This window comes from Panulirus ornatus, chromosome 6 (assembly GCF_036320965.1).
Source record: "Panulirus ornatus isolate Po-2019 chromosome 6, ASM3632096v1, whole genome shotgun sequence".
In the NCBI taxonomy this organism is placed as follows: Eukaryota; Metazoa; Arthropoda; class Malacostraca; order Decapoda; family Palinuridae; genus Panulirus; species Panulirus ornatus.
In genome coordinates this window covers 12,543,123-12,565,948 of record NC_092229.1, presented here as the reverse complement: position 1 = coordinate 12,565,948, position 22,826 = coordinate 12,543,123, and the positions used below count along the sequence as shown (strand labels likewise).

Below are 22,826 nucleotides of genomic sequence, written 5' to 3'. Positions count from 1 at the left end.
CTCTTTCAGAACGACAAGCTTTTGGTAAGATATTCAGGGATGAGATGGTTTAAATTATTTCCCATACGGTGAGTCAGAAGGGGCTTGGAAAAAGCCAGTTTCCCGTTTTCTTTTTACACAAAAAAGGTATCCTTACCATGTCCATCTTCTCTGTAATTGGGTTAAGACGAACCTTTAGTAACACTAGACTGTTCTTTTCCCCCCCAGTTTGGGACGTGGGGGGTGAGTGAGGGTACACCCCTTTTGGGATAAATCCTGTAAAGAGAATATAGCTGGATTAACCTACTTTAGTGACTGGATTGGTTGAATCGCAATGTGGGAAAAAAAAAACCCTTAGATTAAGATGGGGAAAAATTGACATTTGTGGGGTATAATGTTTCCAAATTTTAAGTAGAAAAATTTTAGATATATATTTTTTTTTTTCCCCGCTCTAATGCTCACTTTGAGAAAAAGACATGTCCATAACATATTTGGTCATCCCATCCCATCCACCCCGGGCCCCAAAAACCCCCTCCCTGTATGTGGACGAGGGTGACGAGCTGGGGTTGTTGGGTAGGTTTTTTAAAAGAAAAGGGCTGACTGGTTGGGGTGGGTTTGAGTTGTTGGTTGTTTCTCTGTGAAGTATATGTTGGGCGGTGTTGTGCGGGAAGCATATGTTTTGGTTTTCACCTTTGTAGTACAAATGAGTGTGTGGGGGAGAGTGCTTTAAATATGGGGGGTTTTTCTCTCTCTCTTCTCTCTCTCTCTCTCTCTCTCTTCTCTCTCTCTCTCTCTCTCCCCCCCCTCCTTAATTCCTTTTCCCCCCCCGTAAAAAATTTAAACTAAGTTAACTTTTAAAAATTTTTTAATTGGTTTGGTTTAATTTTAATCTTTTCCTCCCCCTTTAAAAAACTTCAAACCAGTACGTCAGCCCTTCCCTTTTTTTACGAAGTTATTTTTGGCCCCGCTTTCTTTTTTTCTGGGGGGGTGGGGGGGGTCATGGCCTCTGGTTTACAGTTTTGGTATCGTCCAACTGATTTGGAAACTTGCTAAGGGGGTTTTGAAACTCGCCCCTCCCCCCCTTTTTCTTTCTCTCTCTCTTTTTGTCTCCCTGGGGAACACCCATCCTGTAAAACCCCCTTGGTCGCGTCGCAAAACCCATTGCTCCCAATTCTGGCAACTCTTAGCTGTCCTTTTGGGAAACCCCAGAGTCATTTCAGATCATGGTCAAGGTGCTTTGACCAGACTTCCGGGAAGTAAAAGCACTGGGAGTTGGTTTTCATCCCCCCCCGGCTGGGGAATACCAGGAGAAGCGTTTGCTGGGAAAAGGGCTTTTCTCCCGGGGGGCGGGGGCATGGGAAAGGGGGCGTTAACCTCTTAAGTTTATGGACCCATGTTTCCCTTGCCCTTGTACGAGTCTGTGCGAGGAATAGATTTTGGAAGGATGGGCAAGTTTCCCCCCCCCCCCTTAAATTGGGGTCTTTCCTTTTCAAGGGGAATATCCTTTGGGAAAGGGGAAGGGGAAGTTTCCCCCCCTCTCTAAAAATGGAGTCTTCTTGTTTTCGATGAGGTTTCCTCCCCCTTTTCCTTCCCCCCCAAAAATTTATTTTCAGAATTAAGTCCCCCGGGGATATCCCCCCTACCCCTCGTGTTAACTGAGCGCCAGCCTCCCCCCTTTTTTTTTTTTCGCCTTGTTTTTTTCCCCGGTTATTTCCGGATTTTGTGCCTCTTTTTCCAATTTTTTTTGGGTTGCATTCCCATTTTCATTCTCATACCCTTTTTTTTTTTTTTTTCCTGATTGTCTCTTGGGGATCTCTCGCGTCTTGGTGGTGCTGAACAAGGCAGAGGAAAAAGGGGAAGGGGTGAAGGACCGGCCGGGGGGTGTGTAAAAACGAGATTTGGGAATGTATAAGTTGAGCATAGTTTTAAGGAGTTGGGTAATTCTTATGAAAAAAAGTTAAGGAAAAAGAAGGTTGGCAGAGTAGGGGGGGGGGTCAGGTGTTCAGTCAAAAAAAGAAAAAATTTTTTGGGAAAAAAAATGGGGGAAATTTAAAAAAATTTTTTAAATAAAAATTTTAAAAAAAAAAAATTTTTTTTTTTTTTGGGGAGGTATGGCAATTTTGGGAAAGGGAGGGTACAGATTTTTACTGTGTGGGGTTTTGGAAAAATTTTAACTATGGTGGAGTAAGGGGAGGTTTTTCCCTTACCAAATTCATTTAAAGGCCTAAAAAAACCCTTATCCAATTTTCGTCCCTTCCTTCATCGGGTTTTCGAAACAAGACGACAGAACCCCGTAAGGTACCAGGGAGGGGTGTTGAAAGGGACCATTGGTCCCTGAATATGGTTTTCGGGCCGAGACTGTTCTTCTTTAAAGTCAAGCACCCCTTTGTGGGATAAAAGTGTGTGTTTTGGGATTTTTAAACGGCTCGTAAACCCTTTTTGGGCCCTAACAAATACATCCCCCAAAAATTGTTTTAATTCAGTTTTCCCCTCATCTCCCCCGACTTTGATCAGTTTTATAGCTAACTCTCCCACCGAAAAAAGGGCTCTTTCAGGGGTTTTTCTTTGTCCTGTAATTAAAATTTTGAGACGGCTCTGCCCCCTCCTCCCCCTTTTGGGTTTTTCAGAGTCCAATCCCAGCTGAAGGAGGAAAGATGGGGGGCCCCAAAGATGGACTTTACCTCGAATCCTAGACAAGTGAGCATCGAGGTATTTCCCAAACCCTGGGACTATTCTGTCTTTATCCGGAAACCCAGACTTTTCCTTTTTTCTGGAAGCATGCCTTGGTGCAGCCCCTTACGCGGGGAAGGGGAAAAGCTTTATCACCCCCAATTCGCTCCATCGCTTTTCCCCCTTCCGGGCCCAGATCCTAGGGAAATCTTCTTGAACTCTGACTTCCCGAAACGTTTAAGGGCTTTCTATTCCCTCATTTTACATCGTCAGTACGGATCTCGTCACTCGCCTTTCGTCCTGCTCTTTTCGGGACTCTCTTGGGGAAAATTTTAGTTCTTGGCAAACTCTTAAAGGTTTGGAATTGGGCGCGTTCCTGGATGCTGCTTCCTCCAAGAGTTTGTTGGGGAGACTGACGGTCACTCGAGGTTTTACAGTTATCATACCCCGGATCCTCGAAAAACCTTATCAATGGAAAATTTTTTTCCTTCTTACTTTTGTCCCTCTTCCCCCTTTTGTTGTCTTTCTTCCTCCTTTCGTTTGTCTCTTCCCTATTTTGTCTCTCTCGTCCTCCTTTTGTCTCTCTTCTTCCTCCTTTCGTTTGTCTTTTTCCAATTTTTCTCTCTCGTCCTCCTTTTGTCTCTCTTCTTTCCTTTTTTCTGTTTTCTTCCTCATTTCGTTTTTTCCCGCCTTCCTCCTTTCGTCTCCTCTCTTTCCCAAAAACCTTTGTTTTACGATTAAAGGTTTTACAGACACCTAACGAAGCTCTGGGTTAATTTGGGCATGTCCTTTTTTTTTTTTTTTTTTTTCCCCTCGTTTTCTTTCATTTCCCAGATGGAAAATTTTATTGATGCGCGTTTTGTTCCAGCCATTTTCGGGCACTATAAAAATGGCGATATCCCAAGGGGGAATAGGGGAAAATTTTGTTTTCTTTTCTTTTCCCTAAATTTATTTATGATTTTCTCTGGATTTTAAATTTTTGTAGTCTTTCCTTTCCTGCCCGACCCCCCTTCCCGTCGTGTTTCATAAAAAATCGGGGCCTTTCCTTCCCGTTTCCCTTTGGTTTTCCATTTGTATCGGATTTTCCCCCAAAATTTTTTTTTTTTTCTTGGAAATCATCAACCGTTTATCCCCCAAGGTCTTTCCATTCGCCTTCCCTTTATTAATCTGGCACATTAATGTGAAAGAAGTTGAATAAGGGATGAAGTGGGAGTGTTGAAAAATGAGGTTTTATAGGTCGATGTTTTAATAGAACTAGGCTTGAATTATCGAGTTGCTGGCTCTGTTTTGCCTGAGATTTTGATCGTTTTGTTCTGGGCCCCTTTCTTACGATCACCAGGGAAACCCTAATACGTTATTTGGGGGTTCAGCCAGATGTTTTGGGGTGCTGTAGAGTAGCATATCACAATAGTGTAGCCTCATATTGAATGGCAAAAAAAGGTTTGATATGTTTTAAAAATTTATCATTTTCAGGTCCGCCAAACCTTTTTTTCGTGGCCCCCTTTTATTTGCCCCTTTTTTTTTGTTTCAGAAGACAAAAAAGGAAAAAAAAATCGTAGTTTTCGGAGGGCTGGCATCAGGATGTGTCTGGTGCCCCAGATTTCCTTTTTGGGGTGGGATTCATCTCTTTTCCTTAATCCTGCTCCGATCCTGTGGTTCCTGTACTTTTTTTTTTTCTTTTTTATGAGAGAGAAAAAAAAAGTCCTGTCTCTCACCCCCCCCCCCCCCTCGAGGTCCATTACCGACTCTTTGCAGGCAAAAAAAAAGGGGGAAGAGAGGGGAGAGAGAGAGAGAGGGGGGAGAGAGAGAGAGGAGGGGGCAAGGGGGCCCCTTATTGGTGGGAAAGCGGGGGACGGTCAGTGATGCTCAACACGTCTCGCCCACTTCCCAAACAGAATCGAAGACACGTACCAGGCGGATCGTACACCACTGACGCTGACTGTGGAGGACAATTTGCTCTCGCAGTATAAGGGATCTTTAATCTGCACAGGACAGATGCTATACACATATATTGATACGATAGAACCATACCCACAAGAGCGGAAGATTATTGCAAAAGAAAGATGACTGGAGGAGGGTAATGGGTGTTTGTGGCGTGGGAAAGGGTCAGACTGACTGCCTGTAAGACGTGATCTAAATGCCCTAGGAACGGGAAGGCTTTCCATTAGGGTATTAGAGGAGTTGAGGCATGCATTTTGGCAGAGTCATGCCCTAGATGAAAAGATGATTATGAAGATATAACAGCCCTTGAGCACGACGGTACGCACCTTCGAGGACGACGTTACAACCCTTGAGCACGATGGTACGTTCCTCGAGGACGACGTTACAACCCTTGAGCACGATGGTACGTTCCTCGAGGACGACGTTACAACCCTTGAGCACGATGGTACGTTCCTCGAGGACGACGTTACAACCCTTGAGCACGATGGTACGTTCCTCGAGGACGACGTTACAACCCTTGAGCACGATGGTACGTTCCTCGAGGACGACGTTACAGCCCTTGAGCACGATGGTACGCACCATCGAGGACGACGTTACAACCCTTGAGCACGATGGTACGCACCTTCGAGGACGACGTTACAACCCTTGAGCACGATTGTACGTTCCTCGAGGACGACGTTACAGCCCTTGAGCACGATGGTACGCACCTTCGAGGACGACGTTACAACCCTTGAGCACGATGGTACGCACCTTCGAGGACGACGTTACAGCCCTTGAGCACGATGGTACGCACCTTCGAGGACGACGTTACAACCCTTGAGCACGATGGTACGTTCCTCGAGGACGACGTTACAACCCTTGAGCACGAGGGTACGCATCTTCGAGGACGACGTTACAACCCTTGAGCACGATGGTACGTTCCTCGAGGACGACGTTACAGCCCTTGAGCACGATGGTACGTTCCTCGAGGACGACGTTACAGCCCTTGAGCACGATGGTACGCACCTTCGAGGACGACGTTACAGCCCTTGAGCACGATGGTACGCACCTTCGAGGACGACGTTACAACCCTTGAGCACGATGGTACGTTCCTCGAGGACGACGTTACAACCCTTGAGCACGATGGTACGTTCCTCGAGGACGACGTTACAACCCTTGAGCACGATGGTACGTTCCTCGAGGACGACGTTACAGCCCTTGAGCACGATGGTACGTTCCTCGAGGACGACGTTACAGCCCTTGAGCACGATGGTACGCACCTTCGAGGACGACGTTACAACCCTTGAGCACGATGGTACGCACCTTCGAGGACGACGTTACAACCCTTGAGCACGATGGTACGTTCCTCGAGGACGACGTTACAACCCTTGAGCACGATGGTACGTTCCTCGAGGACGACGTTACAACCCTTGAGCACGATGGTACGTTCCTCGAGGACGACGTTACAACCCTTGAGCACGATGGTACGCACCTTCGAGGACGACGTTACAGCCCTTGAGCACGATGGTACGTTCCTCGAGGACGACGTTACAGCCCTTGAGCACGATGGTACGTTCCTCGAGGACGACGTTACAGCCCTTGAGCACGATGGTACGCATCTTCGAGAACGACGTTACAACCCTTGAGCACGATGGTACGTTCCTCGAGGACGACATTACAACCCTTGAGCACAAGGGTACGCATCTTCGAGAACGACGTTACAACCCTTGAGCACGATGGTACGTTCCTCGAGGACGACGTTACAGCCCTTGAGCACGATGGTACGTTCCTCGAGGACGACGTTACAGCCCTTGAGCACGATGGTACGTTCCTCGAGGACGACGTTACAACCCTTGAGCACGATGGTACGTTCCTCGAGGACGACGTTACAACCCTTGAGCACGATGGTACGTTCCTCGAGGACGACGTTACAGCCCTTGAGCACGATGGTACGTTCCTCGAGGACGACGTTACAACCCTTGAGCACGATGGTACGTTCCTCGAGGACGACGTTACAGCCCTTGAGCACGATGGTACGTTCCTCGAGGACGACGTTACAGCCCTTGAGCACGATGGTACGTTCCTCGAGGACGACGTTACAGCCCTTGAGCACGATGGTACGTTCCTCGAGGACGACGTTACAACCCTTGAGCACGATGGTACGTTCCTCGAGGACGACGTTACAGCCCTTGAGCACGATGGTACGTTCCTCGAGGACGACGTTACAGCCCTTGAGCACGATGGTACGTTCCTCGAGGACGACGTTACAGCCCTTGAGCACGATGGTACGTTCCTCGAGGACGACGTTACAGCCCTTGAGCACGATGGTACGCACCTTCGAGGACGACGTTACAGCCCTTGAGCACGATGGTACGTTCCTCGAGGACGACGTTACAACCCTTGAGCACGATGGTACGTTCCTCGAGGACGACGTTACAACCCTTGAGCACGATGGTACGCACCTTCGAGGACGACGTTACAGCCCTTGAGCACGATGGTACGCACCTTCGAGGACGACGTTACAACCCTTGAGCACGATGGTACGTTCCTCGAGGACGACGTTACAGCCCTTGAGCACGATGGTACGTTCCTCGAGGACGACGTTACAGCCCTTGAGCACGATGGTACGTTCCTCGAGGACGACGTTACAGCCCTTGAGCACGATGGTACGCACCTTCGAGGACGACGTTACAACCCTTGAGCACGATGGTACGTTCCTCGAGGACGACGTTACAACCCTTGAGCACGATGGTACGTTCCTCGAGGACGACGTTACAGCCCTTGAGCACGATGGTACGTTCCTCGAGGACGACGTTACAGCCCTTGAGCACGATGGTACGTTCCTCGAGGACGACGTTACAGCCCTTGAGCACGATGGTACGTTCCTCGAGGACGACGTTACAGCCCTTGAGCACGATGGTACGCACCTTCGAGGACGACGTTACAGCCCTTGAGCACGATGGTACGTTCCTCGAGGACGACGTTACAACCCTTGAGCACGATGGTACGTTCCTCGAGGACGACGTTACAGCCCTTGAGCACGATGGTACGCACCTTCGAGGACGACGTTACAACCCTTGAGCACGATGGTACGCACCTTCGAGGACGACGTTACAACCCTTGAGCACGATGGTACGTTCCTCGAGGACGACGTTACAACCCTTGAGCACGATGGTACGTTCCTCGAGGACGACGTTACAACCCTTGAGCACGATGGTACGCACCTTCGAGGACGACGTTACAACCCTTGAGCACGATGGTACGCACCTTCGAGGACGACGTTACAACCCTTGAGCACGATGGTACGTTCCTCGAGGACGACGTTACAGCCCTTGAGCACGATGGTACGCACCTTCGAGGACGACGTTACAACCCTTGAGCACGATGGTACGTTCCTCGAGGACGACGTTACAGCCCTTGAGCACGATGGTACGCACCTTCGAGGACGACGTTACAGCCCTTGAGCACGATGGTACGTTCCTCGAGGACGACGTTACAGCCCTTGAGCACGATGGTACGCACCTTCGAGGACGACGTTACAACCCTTGAGCACGATGGTACGCACCTTCGAGGACGACGTTACAGCCCTTGAGCACGATGGTACGTTCCTCGAGGACGACGTTACAACCCTTGAGCACGATGGTACGTTCCTCGAGGACGACGTTACAGCCCTTGAGCACGATGGTACGTTCCTCGAGGACGACGTTACAGCCCTTGAGCACGATGGTACGCACCTTCGAGGACGACGTTACAGCCCTTGAGCACGATGGTACGCACCTTCGAGGACGACGTTACAGCCCTTGAGCACGATGGTACGTTCCTCGAGGACGACGTTACAACCCTTGAGCACGATGGTACGTTCCTCGAGGACGACGTTACAACCCTTGAGCACGATGGTACGCACCTTCGAGGACGACGTTACAGCCCTTGAGCACGATGGTACGTTCCTCGAGGACGACGTTACAGCCCTTGAGCACGATGGTACGTTCCTCGAGGACGACGTTACAACCCTTGAGCACGATGGTACGCACCTTCGAGGACGACGTTACAACCCTTGAGCACGATGGTACGTTCCTCGAGGACGACGTTACAGCCCTTGAGCACGATGGTACGTTCCTCGAGGACGACGTTACAACCCTTGAGCACGATGGTACGTTCCTCGAGGACGACGTTACAGCCCTTGAGCACGATGGTACGTTCCTCGAGGACGACGTTACAGCCCTTGAGCACGATGGTACGCACCTTCGAGGACGACGTTACAACCCTTGAGCACGATGGTACGTTCCTCGAGGACGACGTTACAACCCTTGAGCACGATGGTACGTTCCTCGAGGACGACGTTACAACCCTTGAGCACGATGGTACGTTCCTCGAGGACGACGTTACAGCCCTTGAGCACGATGGTACGCACCTTCGAGGACGACGTTACAACCCTTGAGCACGATGGTACGCACCTTCGAGGACGACGTTACAGCCCTTGAGCACGATGGTACGTTCCTCGAGGACGACGTTACAACCCTTGAGCACGATGGTACGTTCCTCGAGGACGACGTTACAGCCCTTGAGCACGATGGTACGTTCCTCGAGGACGACGTTACAGCCCTTGAGCACGATGGTACGTTCCTCGAGGACGACGTTACAACCCTTGAGCACGATGGTACGTTCCTCGAGGACGACGTTACAGCCCTTGAGCACGATGGTACGTTCCTCGAGGACGACGTTACAACCCTTGAGCACGATGGTACGTTCCTCGAGGACGACGTTACAGCCCTTGAGCACGATGGTACGTTCCTCGAGGACGACGTTACAGCCCTTGAGCACGATGGTACGTTCCTCGAGGACGACGTTACAGCCCTTGAGCACGATGGTACGTTCCTTCGAGGACGACGTTACAGCCCTTGAGCACGATGGTACGTTCCTCGAGGACGACGTTACAGCCCTTGAGCACGATGGTACGTTCCTCGAGGACGACGTTACAGCCCTTGAGCACGATGGTACGTTCCTCGAGGACGACGTTACAACCCTTGAGCACGATGGTACGTTCCTCGAGGACGACGTTACAGCCCTTGAGCACGATGGTACGCACCTTCGAGGACGACGTTACAGCCCTTGAGCACGATGGTACGTTCCTCGAGGACGACGTTACAGCCCTTGAGCACGATGGTACGCACCTTCGAGGACGACGTTACAGCCCTTGAGCACGATGGTACGCACCTTCGAGGACGACGTTACAACCCTTGAGCACGATGGTACGCACCTTCGAGGACGACGTTACAACCCTTGAGCACGATGGTACGTTCCTCGAGGACGACGTTACAACCCTTGAGCACGATGGTACGTTCCTCGAGGACGACGTTACAGCCCTTGAGCACGATGGTACGTTCCTCGAGGACGACGTTACAGCCCTTGAGCACGATGGTACGTTCCTCGAGGACGACGTTACAACCCTTGAGCACGATGGTACGCACCTTCGAGGACGACGTTACAACCCTTGAGCACGATGGTACGTTCCTCGAGGACGACGTTACAGCCCTTGAGCACGATGGTACGCACCTTCGAGGACGACGTTACAGCCCTTGAGCACGATGGTACGTTCCTCGAGGACGACGTTACAGCCCTTGAGCACGATGGTACGCACCTTCGAGGACGACGTTACAACCCTTGAGCACGATGGTACGTTCCTCGAGGACGACGTTACAACCCTTGAGCACGATGGTACGTTCCTCGAGGACGACGTTACAGCCCTTGAGCACGATGGTACGTTCCTCGAGGACGACGTTACAGCCCTTGAGCACGATGGTACGTTCCTCGAGGACGACGTTACAGCCCTTGAGCACGATGGTACGTTCCTCGAGGACGACGTTACAACCCTTGAGCACGATGGTACGCACCTTCGAGGACGACGTTACAGCCCTTGAGCACGATGGTACGTTCCTCGAGGACGACGTTACAGCCCTTGAGCACGATGGTACGTTCCTCGAGGACGACGTTACAACCCTTGAGCACGATGGTACGCACCTTCGAGGACGACGTTACAACCCTTGAGCACGATGGTACGTTCCTCGAGGACGACGTTACAACCCTTGAGCACGATGGTACGCACCTTCGAGGACGACGTTACAACCCTTGAGCACGATGGTACGCACCTTCGAGGACGACGTTACAACCCTTGAGCACGATGGTACGTTCCTCGAGGACGACGTTACAGCCCTTGAGCACGATGGTACGCACCTTCGAGGACGACGTTACAACCCTTGAGCACGATGGTACGTTCCTCGAGGACGACGTTACAACCCTTGAGCACGATGGTACGCACCTTCGAGGACGACGTTACAGCCCTTGAGCACGATGGTACGCACCTTCGAGGACGACGTTACAGCCCTTGAGCACGATGGTACGCACCTTCGAGGACGACGTTACAGCCCTTGAGCACGATGGTACGTTCCTCGAGGACGACGTTACAGCCCTTGAGCACGATGGTACGCACCTTCGAGGACGACGTTACAGCCCTTGAGCACGATGGTACGTTCCTCGAGGACGACGTTACAGCCCTTGAGCACGATGGTACGTTCCTCGAGGACGACGTTACAGCCCTTGAGCACGATGGTACGTTCCTCGAGGACGACGTTACAACCCTTGAGCACGATGGTACGTTCCTCGAGGACGACGTTACAACCCTTGAGCACGATGGTACGCACCTTCGAGGACGACGTTACAACCCTTGAGCACGATGGTACGCACCTTCGAGGACGACGTTACAGCCCTTGAGCACGATGGTACGCACCTTCGAGGACGACGTTACAGCCCTTGAGCACGATGGTACGTTCCTCGAGGACGACGTTACAACCCTTGAGCACGATGGTACGTTCCTCGAGGACGACGTTACAACCCTTGAGCACGATGGTACGTTCCTCGAGGACGACGTTACAACCCTTGAGCACGATGGTACGTTCCTCGAGGACGACGTTACAACCCTTGAGCACGATGGTACGTTCCTCGAGGACGACGTTACAACCCTTGAGCACGATGGTACGCACCTTCGAGGACGACGTTACAACCCTTGAGCACGATGGTACGTTCCTCGAGGACGACGTTACAGCCCTTGAGCACGATGGTACGCACCTTCGAGGACGACGTTACAACCCTTGAGCACGATGGTACGTTCCTCGAGGACGACGTTACAGCCCTTGAGCACGATGGTACGTTCCTTCGAGGACGACGTTACAACCCTTGAGCACGATGGTACGCACCTTCGAGGACGACGTTACAACCCTTGAGCACGATGGTACGCACCTTCGAGGACGACGTTACAACCCTTGAGCACGATGGTACGTTCCTCGAGGACGACGTTACAACCCTTGAGCACGATGGTACGTTCCTCGAGGACGACGTTACAGCCCTTGAGCACGATGGTACGTTCCTCGAGGACGACGTTACAACCCTTGAGCACGATGGTACGTTCCTCGAGGACGACGTTACAACCCTTGAGCACGATGGTACGTTCCTCGAGGACGACGTTACAACCCTTGAGCACGATGGTACGTTCCTCGAGGACGACGTTACAACCCTTGAGCACGATGGTACGCACCTTCGAGGACGACGTTACAACCCTTGAGCACGATGGTACGTTCCTCGAGGACGACGTTACAACCCTTGAGCACGATGGTACGTTCCTCGAGGACGACGTTACAACCCTTGAGCACGATGGTACGCACCTTCGAGGACGACGTTACAACCCTTGAGCACGATGGTACGTTCCTCGAGGACGACGTTACAGCCCTTGAGCACGATGGTACGTTCCTCGAGGACGACGTTACAACCCTTGAGCACGATGGTACGTTCCTCGAGGACGACGTTACAGCCCTTGAGCACGATGGTACGTTCCTCGAGGACGACGTTACAACCCTTGAGCACGATGGTACGTTCCTCGAGGACGACGTTACAACCCTTGAGCACGATGGTACGCACCTTCGAGGACGACGTTACAGCCCTTGAGCACGATGGTACGCACCTTCGAGGACGACGTTACAGCCCTTGAGCACGATGGTACGTTCCTCGAGGACGACGTTACAGCCCTTGAGCACGATGGTACGCACCTTCGAGGACGACGTTACAGCCCTTGAGCACGATGGTACGCACCTTCGAGGACGACGTTACAACCCTTGAGCACGATGGTACGTTCCTCGAGGACGACGTTACAGCCCTTGAGCACGATGGTACGTTCCTCGAGGACGACGTTACAACCCTTGAGCACGATGGTACGTTCCTCGAGGACGACGTTACAACCCTTGAGCACGATGGTACGTTCCTCGAGGACGACGTTACAACCCTTGAGCACGATGGTACGTTCCTCGAGGACGACGTTACAGCCCTTGAGCACGATGGTACGTTCCTCGAGGACGACGTTACAGCCCTTGAGCACGATGGTACGTTCCTTCGAGGACGACGTTACAACCCTTGAGCACGATGGTACGTTCCTCGAGGACGACGTTACAGCCCTTGAGCACGATGGTACGTTCCTCGAGGACGACGTTACAGCCCTTGAGCACGATGGTACGTTCCTCGAGGACGACGTTACAGCCCTTGAGCACGATGGTACGCACCTTCGAGGACGACGTTACAACCCTTGAGCACGATGGTACGCACCTTCGAGGACGACGTTACAACCCTTGAGCACGATGGTACGTTCCTCGAGGACGACGTTACAGCCCTTGAGCACGATGGTACGCACCTTCGAGGACGACGTTACAACCCTTGAGCACGATGGTACGTTCCTCGAGGACGACGTTACAACCCTTGAGCACGATGGTACGTTCCTCGAGGACGACGTTACAGCCCTTGAGCACGATGGTACGTTCCTCGAGGACGACGTTACAGCCCTTGAGCACGATGGTACGTTCCTCGAGGACGACGTTACAACCCTTGAGCACGATGGTACGCACCTTCGAGGACGACGTTACAGCCCTTGAGCACGATGGTACGCACCTTCGAGGACGACGTTACAACCCTTGAGCACGATGGTACGTTCCTCGAGGACGACGTTACAACCCTTGAGCACGATGGTACGCACCTTCGAGGACGACGTTACAACCCTTGAGCACGATGGTACGTTCCTCGAGGACGACGTTACAACCCTTGAGCACGATGGTACGTTCCTCGAGGACGACGTTACAACCCTTGAGCACGATGGTACGTTCCTCGAGGACGACGTTACAGCCCTTGAGCACGATGGTACGCACCTTCGAGGACGACGTTACAACCCTTGAGCACGATGGTACGTTCCTCGAGGACGACGTTACAACCCTTGAGCACGATGGTACGCACCTTCGAGGACGACGTTACAACCCTTGAGCACGATGGTACGCACCTTCGAGGACGACGTTACAGCCCTTGAGCACGATGGTACGTTCCTCGAGGACGACGTTACAACCCTTGAGCACGATGGTACGTTCCTCGAGGACGACGTTACAACCCTTGAGCACGATGGTACGTTCCTCGAGGACGACGTTACAACCCTTGAGCACGATGGTACGCACCTTCGAGGACGACGTTACAACCCTTGAGCACGATGGTACGTTCCTCGAGGACGACGTTACAACCCTTGAGCACGATGGTACGCACCTTCGAGGACGACGTTACAGCCCTTGAGCACGATGGTACGCACCTTCGAGGACGACGTTACAGCCCTTGAGCACGATGGTACGTTCCTCGAGGACGACGTTACAGCCCTTGAGCACGATGGTACGTTCCTCGAGGACGACGTTACAACCCTTGAGCACGATGGTACGCACCTTCGAGGACGACGTTACAGCCCTTGAGCACGATGGTACGCACCTTCGAGGACGACGTTACAACCCTTGAGCACGATGGTACGTTCCTCGAGGACGACGTTACAACCCTTGAGCACGATGGTACGCACCTTCGAGGACGACGTTACAACCCTTGAGCACGATGGTACGTTCCTCGAGGACGACGTTACAGCCCTTGAGCACGATGGTACGTTCCTCGAGGACGACGTTACAGCCCTTGAGCACGATGGTACGTTCCTCGAGGACGACGTTACAACCCTTGAGCACGATGGTACGCACCTTCGAGGACGACGTTACAGCCCTTGAGCACGATGGTACGTTCCTCGAGGACGACGTTACAACCCTTGAGCACGATGGTACGCACCTTCGAGGACGACGTTACAACCCTTGAGCACGATGGTACGTTCCTCGAGGACGACGTTACAGCCCTTGAGCACGATGGTACGTTCCTCGAGGACGACGTTACAACCCTTGAGCACGATGGTACGTTCCTCGAGGACGACGTTACAGCCCTTGAGCACGATGGTACGTTCCTCGAGGACGACGTTACAGCCCTTGAGCACGATGGTACGTTCCTCGAGGACGACGTTACAGCCCTTGAGCACGATGGTACGTTCCTCGAGGACGACGTTACAGCCCTTGAGCACGATGGTACGTTCCTCGAGGACGACGTTACAGCCCTTGAGCACGATGGTACGTTCCTCGAGGACGACGTTACAGCCCTTGAGCACGATGGTACGCACCTTCGAGGACGACGTTACAACCCTTGAGCACGATGGTACGTTCCTCGAGGACGACGTTACAGCCCTTGAGCACGATGGTACGTTCCTCGAGGACGACGTTACAGCCCTTGAGCACGATGGTACGTTCCTCGAGGACGACGTTACAACCCTTGAGCACGATGGTACGTTCCTCGAGGACGACGTTACAGCCCTTGAGCACGATGGTACGTTCCTCGAGGACGACGTTACAGCCCTTGAGCACGATGGTACGTTCCTCGAGGACGACGTTACAGCCCTTGAGCACGATGGTACGTTCCTCGAGGACGACGTTACAGCCCTTGAGCACGATGGTACGTTCCTCGAGGACGACGTTACAGCCCTTGAGCACGATGGTACGTTCCTCGAGGACGACGTTACAGCCCTTGAGCACGATGGTACGTTCCTCGAGGACGACGTTACAGCCCTTGAGCACGATGGTACGTTCCTCGAGGACGACGTTACAGCCCTTGAGCACGATGGTACGTTCCTCGAGGACGACGTTACAGCCCTTGAGCACGATGGTACGTTCCTCGAGGACGACGTTACAGCCCTTGAGCACGATGGTACGCACCTTCGAGGACGACGTTACAACCCTTGAGCACGATGGTACGCACCTTCGAGGACGACGTTACAACCCTTGAGCACGATGGTACGCACCTTCGAGGACGACGTTACAGCCCTTGAGCACGATGGTACGTTCCTCGAGGACGACGTTACAACCCTTGAGCACGATGGTACGTTCCTCGAGGACGACGTTACAACCCTTGAGCACGATGGTACGTTCCTCGAGGACGACGTTACAACCCTTGAGCACGATGGTACGTTCCTCGAGGACGACGTTACAGCCCTTGAGCACGATGGTACGTTCCTCGAGGACGACGTTACAGCCCTTGAGCACGATGGTACGTTCCTCGAGGACGACGTTACAACCCTTGAGCACGATGGTACGTTCCTCGAGGACGACGTTACAGCCCTTGAGCACGATGGTACGCACCTTCGAGGACGACGTTACAACCCTTGAGCACGATGGTACGCACCTTCGAGGACGACGTTACAGCCCTTGAGCACGATGGTACGCACCTTCGAGGACGACGTTACAACCCTTGAGCACGATGGTACGCACCTTCGAGGACGACGTTACAGCCCTTGAGCACGATGGTACGCACCTTCGAGGACGACGTTACAACCCTTGAGCACGATGGTACGTTCCTCGAGGACGACGTTACAGCCCTTGAGCACGATGGTACGTTCCTCGAGGACGACGTTACAGCCCTTGAGCACGATGGTACGCACCTTCGAGTGCATTTAGTATCAAAGTTAATACGTTAAATGTAGTCGTGGATAAACTCGCTATGATTCTAAGACAAAGGATTCAACACCTTTCTCTTGGACGGTCATGAATAAAGAGTATTTAGATGTAGGGTTGGATTTGTCTTCTGCAGTGAAGCAGCTGTGCGATTTCATAAAGATTGATTGATTTTAGTTCCTTTTAATCCCCCTCTTAACTCGACGTCAAGGGTCGCATCGTCGTGGTTAAGGTCTCTCACACCCCTATGTATGTACCCCCTCCAGAAGAGCAAATGTATCCCTAGGTTTACATGTTGTGCCTCTGGGTTTACATGTTGTACCCCAGGGGAAACCCCTGGTCTCGTGGAACCTTAGGCAACAGCCTTACCTTTCCTAGGTTCCTGCCCTTCGCCCTTACCTAAGGCTGAACTTATCCACTCCTCCCTTCTTCTAGCCTTCATAAAGGAAAGTGAATAGAAATGAAAGAAAAGGTAACCAAATACGTATTAACCCAGAGAAGATGGTGGAGTCGAGTTGATTTGTTGGTGGGAGAGGGACGTGCTTATGCAACTGGGATATGCCCTTTTTATATTAATTGTTCTCGGGAATGTATCTAAAGGGAAATATAAACCATCCATTCGGCAAATCTCTCTCTCATATTCTCGGCGGGAATCTATTCCAAAGGAATATGTGCCATCCAGTAGGTGACTCTCTTCTTGTTGGCATATTATATGAAGTCTTAATACCAGCCAGAGCCACTCGTTTTAATGGTACTATGGAGGTAGAGCCATAGTTAATGGTACTAGGGAGGTATGATTTTATGAAGCAGAAAGAAAAGACGGCAACGTAAGTCAAAGAGAGGGAACTTGACAGCCACCGCAGTACTGGCTCAGTGCACTGCCATTACTCACACTCCTTTTACCCTGGTCGGTCGTGTGTGTGTCTGGGAGAGGAGAGATGGAAGGAAGAGAGACACATAGAGGTAAGGAAGGAGGGTGTTTACTTTTCATTCAGTATTCAAGACTGCTTTCACTGATTGCTCCGTTCTGCATTTTTACTGAAAGCAATGAATACGTTCGTTATATAACCCCGTTGGAGAGGCATTCCATTAAACCTGGAGGACGTTCTAGTGGTTTGGCCTTATATGTTGGGCTGCAGACGTAAACGTCCCAGCGGGTCTCTGTTTACGGTTGGGCAGTAGGTACTGTCTGTTTACGGTTGGGCAGTAGGTACTGTCTGTTTACGGTTGGACAGTAGGTACTGGCCGAGAAGGCAGAGCTGCGTCAGTCTTCAGGAAACTTGAATGTTCATGGGTGATAATGGGTGTAGTCAGGTTGAAAATATAGCTTTGGGTACTGTCAAGCTGGAGTGGTAGCTGGATCTGTCGTCAAGCTGGGTATGTATTCATACGTATGTACTTTCAAGCTGGAGTTATAGGTGTGTAGCTACTGTCAAGCTGGATAGATCCTTGCAGGGACTCTTAAGATGGAGAGGTAACTTAAGCCACCGTCAAGGTGGAGAGGTACTAGCTGGTACCTCTTAAGCTGGGGAGGTTACTTGCACATACCTTCAAGATAGAAAGGTAATTGTAGGTACTGGAGCTATCAAGCTGGAGAGGTTGTTGAAGCTAAAGAATTGAAAAAGGAATTGAAATAGTCAATAGTGAGATAGAAAAAGAATATCTTGCAACTTTCACATGCAACATTTAGGGTAACTCTCTCTCTCTTATTGGTTGTATTTTCCTAAGGACTGTAGTTATGCTTGCTTGCGGTGCCTTAATATGTCGGCATGAAGAAGCTAAATGCTTGTGAAACATACACATGTACTTGTTCTCATTTACGAGTTATGTCTTGAATAAAATCTTACCTCCATCCCCTCACCCTTTCCTCGCCCAGTTAACTCTCCCTCTAACCCTCCCGAACCCTCCTTAACTCTTCCAAGATCCCTTAATCCCCAACGACCCTTAACCTTTCCACGATGCCCTAAAACTCCCATCGCATAATGCCCTCCAACAGTAAGGACTCGAGCCAAGTACCTTTTGCGGGGTAGTTGGGAACGGTAACCTATCGGCTTTGATCGCCCCCATCGCGAAACGACTGTTCGATGACTAATACCCTTCGTCTCATATATATATATATATATATATATATATATATATATATATATATATATATATATATATATATATATAATCTGGAATTCCAGAATACTCTCCGATATTTAGATTTTTCGGAAATCCTTCTGAGAACTACGACATCAAAGACTGCAAAATGAAAAGAAAAATTCACAACAACAGGAAAGCGAATCTGCATGTAAACACCTCGAACTGGCCCAGAGAGATAGGACGCAAACGAGTGGTATTGTAAGGTGGGAGGCGTCGCATTGCCTTGCCGTGACGAATGGGTACCGCAAGGCACAGTTCTGGGACTCAGCGACTGTGTAAGGAGAATTTAGGAGATGCCGATGACGTGAAGTCTAGGAAACATAGGCAGCTCAAAGGATGGCTGCCAGAAGATTCGGAGGAATATAGGACATGTGATGCATGCATTGGTCAAGAGACAAGGTAGATGGATTTCAACATAGACAAATGTATGGTAATGCCTTTTGACGACAAAGGTGTATATTACAAATATGAAGTGCTCGGTAGGCAAGTGTAAGGAGGAAATGAAGGAAAAGCCTTTGGAGTGATTTGTCAGTCATGACCTAAAATGTGGGGAATATTGCCTAGTTAGATCTCATTAGGAATATGGTGTTCAATTTTGGTCACCAAACTTGATAAGAGATGGTGCAAACTTAGAACAAATTCGAACAACGAATTTAGTTTCCATCGCTTCGAAATATGCTTCATGGAGAAAGAACCACGAACCTAAAATCGCAATTTCTACAAAGACTTCTCATAGTTCACAAAATACGCTGTGGTTTCGGCAACATAGATTGGAAAAATATCCTCTCATTAGTTCGAGTTTCGATGGCCAGAAACAACGGTTGTGTGAAGAGGAAAAAAAAGAAAAAGATGTAAAAGACACATGGGCAGTTTTTTTTTTGTCTTTCAGCTGTAGAGTGTTAGAACACTGGCACAGTCTACCATCAGTTGTGGTAAATGTACAGACTATCACCACCTTCAAATTAATACTAGACACAAACACTTCAATGATATTTTTCATCATTGATTTGTCCTACTTCAAGAAGAATTAAAACAGCTTAAACCTTTCCTTTTTCCAGGCTCCAGCTACATTGGGGCCATGTATGTTTGGAGTAGGAAACTTTTCCCGTTAACGGTTTCCCTAAAAAAAAAAAACTTCCATGGCAGTATACCTTCTCAATGTTACAGCGTTTCTCTCCCGCCCATCATTTTCTTTTTAGCAGGTCGTTGAGCTGGGGGAAAAAAGAAAAAAAAAGTGGGTGGTGGGGAGGTGCCTCCTGCTTTGCTATACTGCATCTTGCCATAATTTAAGATCATGATTGCAGATAAGCTCCTCGTAGGCCATCGGGTTCTGTTATCTGTTCTTCCCCATCGACTCTCATGTGAACCTTGTCTTGTTCTTTCAGATAACCTTGTTCTTTGTCTCATACCCCAGCCATCTCCCACATAAGATGTGTTTCATAGCCTACGCTCTTGTCCTCTTTTCTATCCTTCCTTCTCTTCTCCCATCCTCCATTCCAGTAGTCCATAACCTTCTAGTCTTGCCCCTTTTCTCCTTCTATACCTTTGTCCTCTTCCCCTTACCCCTGCTTAAGTCATACCTTTCCCCAATTCCCTAGTTCTCCCTTTTCTCTTCCACCCCCTATTCATTTTAGCCATTTCCTTACCCTCGTCCCTCCTTGTCCCCTCACGTCTTCTCGTTTTCTTACCCTTCCTCGTCCCTTCGCCATTCAGCGTCGAGTCACCCTTCATCACCTTCCCCTCACCCATCCTCGTCCCCCCTCACCCGTCCTCGTCCCGTTCCCCTCCCTGGAACCCCTTTCCAGCTTAACTCTTCCCTTTCTCTCACCCTTCTTCCCCCTAGACGCGCCCTCTATTCCTCCCCCTCTCATTCAACGCAGTCGATAAACATATTCATCGGCTCAATAATGTTCACCCTATTTACCAGCGGGGAATGAAGAATTTCTTTCAAATTCTCTCGACAAATTGGGGCCTCACAGGCGGCTGTAAAAACCTTAAGTAGTTGAAGACGGCGGGAATGAAGTGGAAGGCTTGGGAGACGGAGGAGGCAGCGGGTTCGTGAGGTGCTGGGATCGTGGTTCGTGAGGTGCTAGGATAGTGGTTAGTTAGGTGCTAGGATAGTGGTTCGTGAGGTGCTTGGATCGTGGTTCGTGAGGTGCTTGGATCGTGGTTCGTGAGGTGCTGGGATCGTGGTACGTGAGGTGCTAGGATAGTGGTTCTCGAGGTGCTTGGATCGTGGTTCGTGAGGTGCTTGGATCGTGGTTAGTGAGGTGCTAGGATCGTGGTGGTTCGTGAAGTGCTAGGATAGTGGTGGTTCGTGAGGTGCTAGGATCGTGGTTAGTAAGGTGCTAGGATCGTGGCTAGTGAGGTGCTAGGACCGTGGTTCATTGTGGTGCTAGGATCGTAAGGAGCTGGGTTCGTGAGGTTCTATTATCGCAAGGAGCTGGACTCGCGACGAAATGGGTTTCTGAAGGAACTGGGTTTGGTAGTTTTCGTATTGAGCTGGGTTTGTGAGGAGCTGCTGGGATCGTGCAGAGTTTAGCTTCGTAAGGGGCTGGGTTCGTATGGAGGGGCTGGGTTCGTATGGAGGGGCTGGGTTCGTGAGGCGCTTCATTTTGAAGTGTAGGATGATGGCGAGCAGGGGAAGATGAAGGCGTTGGTTATTAGGCACAGCAGCTGCTGGTTTTGTCCAGAGGCGACTAATTGATTTTGATCAGCAGTCGGGGAAATTTATTATTATTATTATTATTATTATTATTATTATTATTATTATTATTATTATTATCATTTATTATTATTATTATTACTATTGTTGTAATTAGTATTACTATTGTTATTATTATTACTATTGTTATTATTATTATTAATTATTTTTGTTATTATTATCTATTATTATTATTATTATTATTATTGTTATTATTATCTATTATCATTATTATTATTATTACTATCATAGTTTTTCGCCTCATTGTTTTACTGATCCTAGAGATTCAGAGTATATTGCAAAGTTCAGTTTGAAGAATTCCGTTGTAGTGAACATGATAAACATAATTTGATATACTTTTTTTTGGGGGGGGGGGGGGATAAAGAACGCTTAAAACGAACGTGAATCCCCTGAACACGACGATATGGCCCTTGAACACGACGATATGACCCTTGAACACAACGCTATGGCCCTTGAACACGACGATATGGCCCTTGAACACGACGATATGGCCCTTGAACACGACGATATGGCCCTTGAACACGACGATATGGCCCTTGAACACGACGATATGACCCTTGAATACGACAATATGGCCCTTGAACACAACGATATGGCCCTTAAACACGACGATATGGCCAAACACGACGATATGGCCCCTGACCACGATGGTATGGCCCTTGAACACGACGGTATGGCCCTCGAACACGACGATATGGTCGTTAAGGACGAGAGCACGACCCTCGAACACAATGGAGAGGTGAAGGGCCAGGCAGTGGCAGTATGTGGTACTGCCCCGTCGACCCGCTGATTCTGTTCGCTGTTGGAAATGTCGTGCGTCTCCCAACGGTTCCTACATCATGGATTTCATGTTCTACCATCGACAGCGGCTCTATATATAATATAGACTATAAATAACACGTTTTACCACTGGAAGGATGATGAACCTTTTCTTTCTACCTTCCTTTCAGAATGGGCGTCCACTGTCAGTCGTCAGATGGATGTACAGAAAGGCTGGGGGAAGTGGATATAAGGGGGCTAGGTGTTGCCGAAGCTGTTCGATGCGAGAATGACACTATCTTCAACTTGTTGGCCCCCAACCGCTTGTGATCTTATGATGTCGATGCGACAGAACACCGCCACTATATGTTACTATGTTAACACGTAATCATATGTTGACTCGCTTTAAGATCAAGTAATCCATACCGTCTCTTTTTTTTTTTCTTTCTCCTTTTTTGGTTTTCTGGAATTTTCCGATCCTGCTATCTCGTTTATTGTCTTGTCCTTGACCAGGGCGGTGGGGTAGGTCAAAGGCCACGCCATCATACTTAAGGGTCGCACGGTCGGGCTTTGATTAAAGCCCCGTGCCTCTGTGTTCAAGGGTTTTCAGAAAACGGAAGATCATTTCAGTCAGTCAGTCAGTGAGGCTGGGAGAACGTGGCAATATTTGATTGACTATATGATTTCCTCCGTCGACTCTTTCCACACCACAAAGAACAACTTTGGACGAAGTCATAGAGAGATGCGATATT

At 50.1% G+C, this 22,826-nt stretch overlaps 1 long non-coding RNA gene across 1 annotated transcript in view; it reads left to right on the top strand.

Annotated features, from left to right (window-relative positions):
- LOC139748938 (uncharacterized) overlaps positions 1 to 22,485 on the top strand; it is a 102,811-nt gene extending 80,326 nt beyond the window's left edge. Inside the window, exon 3 of the long non-coding RNA XR_011712845.1 lies at positions 22,266 to 22,485. This is a non-coding gene — a long non-coding RNA (uncharacterized lncRNA). The remainder of the gene's footprint in view (positions 1 to 22,265) is intronic.
- The last annotated feature ends 341 nt before the right edge of the window (positions 22,486 to 22,826 follow it).